Raw genomic sequence first — 8,933 nt, 5'->3', positions numbered from 1 at the left:
CCCGTTCGGATCGTGTTCTCCAGTCCGGATCTGGTCAACTGATCCCGGCGCGCTCCAAAACGCCCCTTGGAATTCGCCATAATATCCTGAGTCTTCGCAGGGGCCGCTCCCCAGTAAGGGGGGGAGGTGCAAAGAAAAATGCACCCAGGACATCTCAAGCTATTTTCGCGAACGCGTCATTCACTATTGTTTAGTGGCAAGCGGTGACCTAAATAGAAGGCCACCTCAACGTTCGCTCCCCCTCCCTTTCACAATATCTTTTCTATCCGCCGTTATCATTCACCCCCTCCCCTAACTGACGATGACCCTTCGGCCTCTGGCAGTAACTCCACGTTAGAATTTCCTCTTTTGCAAATCTTTTCTCTCTCTCTCTCTAACGTTCGCTCCCGGATCATCGCATCTCGTAAGGGAATCCCCAAACCACGGTATCCATGGAAACGGGTAGACAGAACGACCATTGGTCAGTTATTGCCACCTAGGCTCGCGTGCATAAGACGTCACCATAGGGGCGCGGTGAGAGCCGTCGTCACAGGCGGTCAGAAATCAAGACCAGGTGGTCGGTCATTGTACCGCAGTACGGCCCCGCAGTACCACCCGCGAAGAGGATTCCCAGCCAGGAACGTGCTCAGCGTCGTTTGGGAGCTCCTACTTCCTGACTTCGGCAGTTATGAGCATTGTTAGTCTCCGGCAGTTCAGCGGCGTTCATGGACCACGGCAACTTGCGACTTTTCAAGCAGCCCCGCGAACCCGGCCGGACTCGGGCCGATCCAGCGACTCGTCAGCTTCGTGCGCCGTTGGGACCGACATCCGGTCAGGGGACTGCCCGCTCTTCGTCCATGGACAGCTCGCCGACCAGGGACCGGCTGTCCCCGTCCTCCTCGAGACAAGTTCCGAGGGCCCCACGAGCCACACTAACGAAGAGCCCTGCGCCATGGTGAGCGAGCGACTGACAAAATAATTTTCTTCGAGAACACGGGCAACGATGGCATTCTTGTATACGCTCGCTTATCAGAACACTCTGCGGGAAGCATTTTAGCTAAAATTACAACTTGTTATTGTTGCGCACTCCTAAAATACCACGAGACGTCAGCTAGAACTGAAAATTGCAGAATGTACGACAGCGTATAATTTGCGCGACGCACCAAACGTCCGTAAAGCATATGTACGGCTGGTGACGCGGCGCGTACGGGGCGAGAATAGACAAGGTAACCGGAAACTAATTTAATATGGCTCCTGAACAAACACGACACAGCCCAAATACTGTTAGCGGATGACGAAAAACAATAAAACAGTCATACGTTGGTGGACACCGAGAGCCAAGCATACGGGTGTAGGTCCCCGGCGTCGGTTGGGCTCGTATTATGGCGAAATGAGCGTGGCCATGGCGCTCGCGTGGCGTGTCAGTGACTTAGTTGACAAGCGGTCGACGAGGGCCACGCCAGCTGGCCAAACGCGGCGGCGGCGTGGCTTGACGGCTTGGTCCAAGGAGTAGCGAGACCTGCGTGATGCTGTCTACTCGATAAAACATCGCAGTTTTTTATGCGGTTTGACACGCTACCATGGCATACTGTTGTGTGCCGAAATGTAAGTCCGGTGCCAAACGGAAAGTTCAGGCGTCTGTTTCACGAGATTGCAGGTGACAACGGGCTAAAGGAGACATGGAGGAAAGCGATCGTCGGGAAGGTCTGCGTGCCAAACACGACGTCGCGGTACTCTGTTGTTCGCACCCGACACCTCTAGACACGCAATAAGGAAGGGTGCAAGACGTGGAAACCTGCATATGCATTTTTTTAAAAGTAAAGTTATGGCATGGAGGAACAGTTCTGAGTAATTTGGTAGCAGAGAATGGATGAAAAGGTATTAAAATCATCTCATTGGCTGGTTCTTGAACACTATGAAAGAAATATATTGCGAAAGACGAGGACAAGAGGAACACAGGGCAAGCACTTGTCTTGTTTTCCTCTTCTTGTCCTCTGAAATTTTTTTTTTTCATTATTCTACAGCGAGGCTGATGGAAGTCTTTGAGAAGGGCGCTTTCTGTAAACCTCAGACCCGCAGCCGACATTTCGCCAAGAGGCTTAGATCAGCTGCTGCTTTATGGTTTATTTTGTATTTTATTTTCGGGTCGATACAGCGAGCACGCGAGTGATCTTTCTGCCGAGACATGTTTCTGTTCTAGGACTGAAGGGCTGAGACGAGATAACATGCGCGCTTCAAATCGTGTCCGGGAAAGTCACATTACCAAGCTAGCTGAGCATTTAGTACGGTTATTTCCCGTTTGCATTAATATAGCAGATTTTAAATGCATCGTGAATCACACTTTTCGAACCTGGCCGCTTGCGGCGCTACGCGCTATGGCTGTGGCGTCGCCCGCTCCATCCAGCGCCGTATATAGGGAGAGTTTGGTCAATGGTAGAATTAGGAACGGCCAGGACGTGCACCAGACGCAGAAAGAGGGCTCGACATGCTAACTTAGCCAACAAGAAGCCGAAATAATCCTCTACCGGTGGTAGCGAGAAGCAGTTCCCTTCATGGTTGAAAGTATGATGCACGTGATGTTTCGATTATGATCAAGCAAAAAGTTTTAACAATTGCACGTGCCTCTCAGCTCTGTTTTAGTCGGATTGAGTCTGGCCGCTTGGACTGCAGATTTCCAGCCCTTGGCGCCTGGCGTACGAATTGCGTCGATTGTTCTGCTAGATTTTTATTTTGCATGACCATGGTACAAAGATTACGTGCATCATATTTTCAGTCACCGAAAGTTACTCCGACGCACTTATTAATTTCGTTTCTTGCCACCATCGCCAGGTATTATTTCCGGTTTCTGGCTGGCTACATTCGAAATAATGAAGTCGCCTTGAAACACGCCCAGCCCGCTTTCGGCCAATGGCGCCTCCTCCTTTTCCTCTTATACCCACCAATGAATCGCCAAACTCTCTCTATATAGTGCTCTGCTCCATCCAGGGTTGATGGCGGCGCGTCTTGAAACTAGCCCTGTCGTCGCCAAAGGCTGGCGTGCTGCGTGGTTGACCAGGCATTCCAGTATAAAGGAGGCAATGCTCCGGCAGGCCGTTCGGCTTCGCCATGTCGGTGCGCGTCCCGGATGCGAGACGATGCAGCATTACCTTGTGGACGGCACTGCCTCGCCCTTCCTGTGTGTTCTGCCCCTGACGCACCCTTCGGGACCATTCATACTTTGACGCCTGCGTCCCTTCGGGGAGGGAACCTACTTCCGATTACCACGGGCGCGTCCACACATGTGATCTCAGGGCAGCGTCATTTCGTTACATCCGGGCATTGCGAAGAGTTTGCCGAGCTAAAAAAAGAAGAGGGAACGCGCCGGATCCAGATAGCAGACGACAAACCGGCGATTTTCCATGTTTGGGAAGTACCCGTGGGCTGCATGCTGGCCGTACCGAACAACTAACGCTCGCTTGCTGTTGCCGCTATGAAGGGGTTCGCGTTCCTAGAACATTTATGAGTAATCTAGGATCAGTCTGTTGTGCTGATGATTTATTTCAGTAAAATTATCAACTAGCGTATAACCAGCTTCGAGATCCGGGACTCTGCATGCAAGGCTAGCGCCACGCATGTGCAGTGTGGCGTCTTTGTTCCGAAGAGCGTAGCGGAGCTGGGAAAACGGTCCACGAAAACTCCTTACTAGACAGGTTTAAGGTCCATTCCCACGATGCATCTTGTTGGGGAATCTTGTGTCCCGAAAGCCGAAACTAGGATTCGGAGAACAGGTGAACCGTGTGAACGCGACAGAAAAAGGTTGCGCGTGGTCCTCGCTTCTGGAGCAATTTTTCGCTAAAACCTCACCGAGACTTGTCCATCACCTGAAGGAAAAACGCGGACGCTGCCACTAGCCGCTCGACTTCACTATGACGTCAAACGTTTGAGGCGGAGTGAACTCTTGGAAGAGTCTGATTTTTGGGCGATTCCGTATTCGAGCCAAAGCAGAAGAGAGAAGAGCAAACATGCCGGCGACTACGAGCGACAAGTGGAGAAGCGGTGGGTGCGTTGGTAGCGCGGTGCAGATTGTTCAACAGTCGAGGGCAAGCACTGCATGTGGATATGATGACTGGGGATAACTTTCTTTTAGCGGTGCAAAAATATCCGAAATGCTTCAAGATCATCCGCCTGTTCGCGGACTTTCCTGTGTTCGGCAGGCCTGGTAAACCCAGTGAGCCGAATCTGATGAAGTTTATGGAGTGGTATTAATAAAGTCGACTGTCTCTTTGATATTCGCTTGATGTGCCACGTGCAGAGGACAATATTTGGCAAATTCTCGTAAGTCAATACGTCACACAGGTTTCGCGCGTCAAACTCCACGTGTGAATAGGCCGATTTCGCGAAATCTCGGTTTGGCTAAACCGTGGCGCGTTGAAAAGATGCATCCTGTGAACAAGCCTTTAGTATACCGTTGCTGGCTCTTACGTACGTAATACGCAATTGTAAAACATACGGTAAACACAACCTGCTCGGACCGATTTCAGTTGTGCATTACGTTTCCGAGTGAACACCTCGCATGATCTTGGTTAAATTCGTCCCAGCCGAAGAATGCCGCATGGCCATAGCGCCACTATGCTCCTCCAAAGAAACCATGAAATGGGAAGCGTTTACAATCATTTCACATTTAAATGTAACCAAGCCGCAGCCACCTGGTCAAGCGCGCTTTTCTGCGGGTACGAAGGCCACGAGCACGAGTCCGTTTGGCGAATTCAGTTACGGAGCCTCCGTTAGACGTCCTGTGAAAACGGCATCTTTTATCGATCCTATAGCGAGAAGAAATTTATCACCTACTGGTGTCCAGTGCACAGCAACAACTATGTTTTTTTTTTGTTTTTTTTAAGAGTTTGTTGGTGATCAATTGCGCGAAGAGGCTTAGCGTTGAGCAGATCGCAGCGTTCACGCACATTGCGAGCGGTGATCATTTTCTCTATGCACTTCAGCAGCCTGGCGATATGACTCGACCGCGGTTGGTCCCGGAAAGAAATTTCCGAGCTGAACACCACGTAATTTCACGTAACAATGACCTTCACGAACGTACCGAGTCGCCCTTGCTGCGTCAGTCGAGGTAATTGCAGTTGATTGCTTCGAAGTATGTAAGCTGTTATTATGCGGTGATGTTGAGACTAACCCGGGACCGACAACTGAAGAGATGTTTCGTTCGATAATGGAGGGTCAAGCCGAAATTAAAAAGGAAGTTTCCGATTTAGTTATAAAACAATCCGGTACCGACAAATCGATTGCCGAAGTCTTATCGAAAATCGCAGGTGTTGACAAAGTATTACTTGAGTTACGAGCTAAATCCCTTGAGGTCGACGCTCTTAAACAAACTGTCAGCGCACTCGAGCTGACAATAGCAAAACAAACTTCTCGGTTGGCCAATTTGGAAGATCGGAGTCGACGTTCAAATCTTGTAATCTTTGGAATTCCAGACGAATCAGAGGAGACCGAGCGAGATTTGAGGGGAAAAGTAATTGATAATATTTTCTCAAGGCGGCTGGACGTTACTTGCACTTCTGTAGCGAGGATTCATCGCCTTGGTAAACACGTGGGAAGGCGGCCGATCATTCTTTATCTTCAGGACTACAATGAAAAGTTAGAAATCCTGCGAAATACAAAGAAACTTAAAGGCACAAACATTTACATTCAAAACGATTATTCCCAAGAAACCCTTAACAAAAGGAGGCTACTATGGAACAGTTCAAGCGAAGATAGAAAGAACAAACTAAAGGTTTTCCTTGTGAATGACAAACTTCGAGTTGCCAATGATCTGTATGAATGGAATGAATTTACAAATGAGCGCGTCAAGTTATCCCCTTCCAATGAACAGCCTGTAAATGTTTGACAAGAATTACCTCCTGTAAACAAACAGTTTCGTCTACTAAACATGAACGCACAAAGCATTGTCAATAAAACTGACTGGTTCGAATTAGTTCTTTTGAATCATGACCCCCATGTCACGGTCATTACAGAAACGTGGCTGAATAAAAATATGTCAGATAATGAAATTTTTCCTGAATCCCACCAAGTTTTTCGTCGGGACCGCCCCTCTCGTGGTGGCGGAATTGCAGTCGTAATCAAGTCATCCATTTGTGTAACAACATTAGAACAGATTAGTAATCATGAAAGTTTAATTTTACGTCTCGATATCTGGGGTCGAAAAGTTCTCCTTTGTGCTGTGTATAGGCCTCCTTCTGCTAGTCCAGATTATTTAAATCGACTTTATGATTGTTTAATAAAATACAAGGGTGAATCAATTCTTCTGGTTGGGGACTTTAATCTCCCCCATATCGACTGGTTGCGATTATCTAGCCCATGTGATGACGAGATTATTTTTGACATAATGTTCGCATGTGATGTTTCCCAGGTTGTTAAGGAATTTACACGTGAGCAGGGCTCGAGCCGCTCAATTCTTGACCTTATATTTGTTAGTAGTGCATTCGCTGATTATAGCGTAAGACTTGAGGAAAGCAAGTCTGATCACACACTTGTACTATTTGATTGCTATCTTAACCGACCTTCGCCAAAGAAAAAAGTAGTTACTATGGTAAAGGATTTTTCGAAGTCTAATGACGAGAGTGTTTTGGATTATCTTGACTACTGTTTCAGTGACTTCGTTGAAGATGATGTGATTTTGCTATGGGACAAGTTCGTTTCTATATGTAACTATTGCTTGGAGAACTTTATTCCTAGTCGACGTAAATGCACGGGACGAAGAAATCCTTGGATTAACCGAAATATAATTCATCTTAGACGCAAAATAAAAAGGTATAAAAAGAACAGTTCCAACAAGGGAGCTGTACATCCCCTACAAGCTGAACTGGCTAGTCAAGTTAAAGAAGCAAGAGATAAATATTTTTCTTGCACCCTTTTAAACTTCATAAAACATGATCCTGCTAAGTTTTGGAACTATCTTTCAGAAAAAGCTAAACCGGTCGACCAGCTAAAAGTTAACAATATCACAATCAGTGACAAAAAACAAATCGCCGAAGAATTTAACCTATATTTTCAATCTGTGTTCTCATGTACAGATATGTACACTCCAGTTGCCACCGCTGTAGCTACACTGAACGCCGATTTTATCTCCTTTCGTGGTGTCTTTGTCATGTTATTAAATCTGAATACAAAATCGAGCAGTGGGCCTGATAAGATACCGAACGCTTTCCTCCGTAGATATGCCGAATCTATTTCACGCTTTTTAACAGTCATTTTTCGTGCTTCTTTTCGTTCAAGTGTGCTTCCGAATGACTGGCGAACAGCGCGTGTAGTGCCAATTCATAAGAAGGATGATCATTCTGTTGTAAGCAATTTTCGTCCTATTTCTATCACTAGCAACTCATGCAAACTTATGGAACATATGGTTAGTAGTTATATTCGAAATTTCTTGGAAGAGAGGAGTTTGCTGACTTCTTTTCAACATGGTTTCCGGAGGGGGTACTCCACAATTACGCAACTAGTTACAACAGTCCATGACTTTGCTGCTACCCTAGACAAGTCTGGACAGGTCGATATTATTTTTTTAGATTTTTGTAAAGCATTCGATAAGGTCCCTCATGGTAAACTTATTTTTAAACTAGAGCGTCTTGGGCTACCACCAGAGATAGTTAACTGGATAGGATCCTATTTGTTCAATCGTAGCCAGTTTGTTGAAGTTGGTGGCCATTTTTCCGGTACCCTCGATGTTTCTTCTGGTGTTCCCCAGGGTAGTGTAATAGGTCCCCTGCTATTTCTGGTCTATATAAATGACATTGTATCAACTGTGAGTACTAACGTTAATATCCGCTTATTTGCAGATGATTGTGTTTTGTTTAAAACCATATCCTCTGTTGGTGACCAAAAAACACTTAATTCTTCTCTTTCTCTAGTTGGCGATTGGTGTAACGAATGGGAAATGCAACTGAATTCCGCGAAGACTGTTCACTTACGCATGACGAGGAAAATTAAACCTTTGAAATTCACATATCAAGTAAATAATGTTGCAGTAACCGAAGCAAGTGAATACAAATATCTTGGAGTAACCCTAACAAGCGATCTACGATGGTCAAAGCATATCCAAAACATCAGTTCCTCGGCTTTTCGAAAATTAGGTTTCCTACGACGCAAGTTAAAAAATGCTCCAACCTCCGTTAAACTCCAAGCTTATAACTCCTTGGTAAGGTCAAAAATAGAATATGCTAATATAATCTGGGATCCAAACACGAAAAAAGATGCATCAAAACTTGAGATGGTCCAAAGGAGAGCAGTTCGTTTTATTTATGGAATGTACAAGAGACTTGACTCCCCATCCTCCTTAATAGCGGCAAACAATATCACGTCCCTGGAACAGCGTAGGAAAATTGCAAGACTGAAGTTCTTGTATTTACTTTATAACAACAAGCTGTGCGTCGACTCAAGTTTATATATAACCTCCTTATCTTCCAGAGCCACTAGGAACCACCATCAGTTTTCTCTTCAACCAATATTTGCTCGAACCAACATTTTTAAGTTTTCATATTTTCCACGCACCATATCAGATTGGAACGCCCTCCCTTACAATATATTCATAGCCCCTAATTTTAATAAAGCACTTGATGATCATCCTTTTTAGGTATTACCATTGTGCTCTTGTGTTGTGAACCTTTTTGAACATTAGTTGTACAAACTTTTTTTCCCCGTTGATTGTTAGTTATGAGAGTGTTAGTTGCGAAACATTATGAAAGCCATGTGTAATGATGGTTTACAAGTCTTTTGTACCCCACACCTGCAAGGGCCTATCAAAAGGCCTGCAGTATGTAATAAATAAAATAAAATAAAAATAACCGCCATCTTGAAAGTGGCGCTCTCGCTGGGCTCGAGATCTCTTGAGAGCGTCCCGCAAAGCCCGCTAGCCCGCAGCGCGTAATCCCCAGCGTTGCCTGCGTACGCAATGCGCTAGCCCTTCT

This window comes from Ixodes scapularis, unplaced genomic scaffold (assembly GCF_016920785.2).
Source record: "Ixodes scapularis isolate PalLabHiFi unplaced genomic scaffold, ASM1692078v2 PGA_scaffold2__306_contigs__length_199485367, whole genome shotgun sequence".
NCBI lineage: Eukaryota > Metazoa > Arthropoda > Arachnida > Ixodida > Ixodidae > Ixodes > Ixodes scapularis.
Note: the sequence above shows the minus strand (reverse complement) of the source record.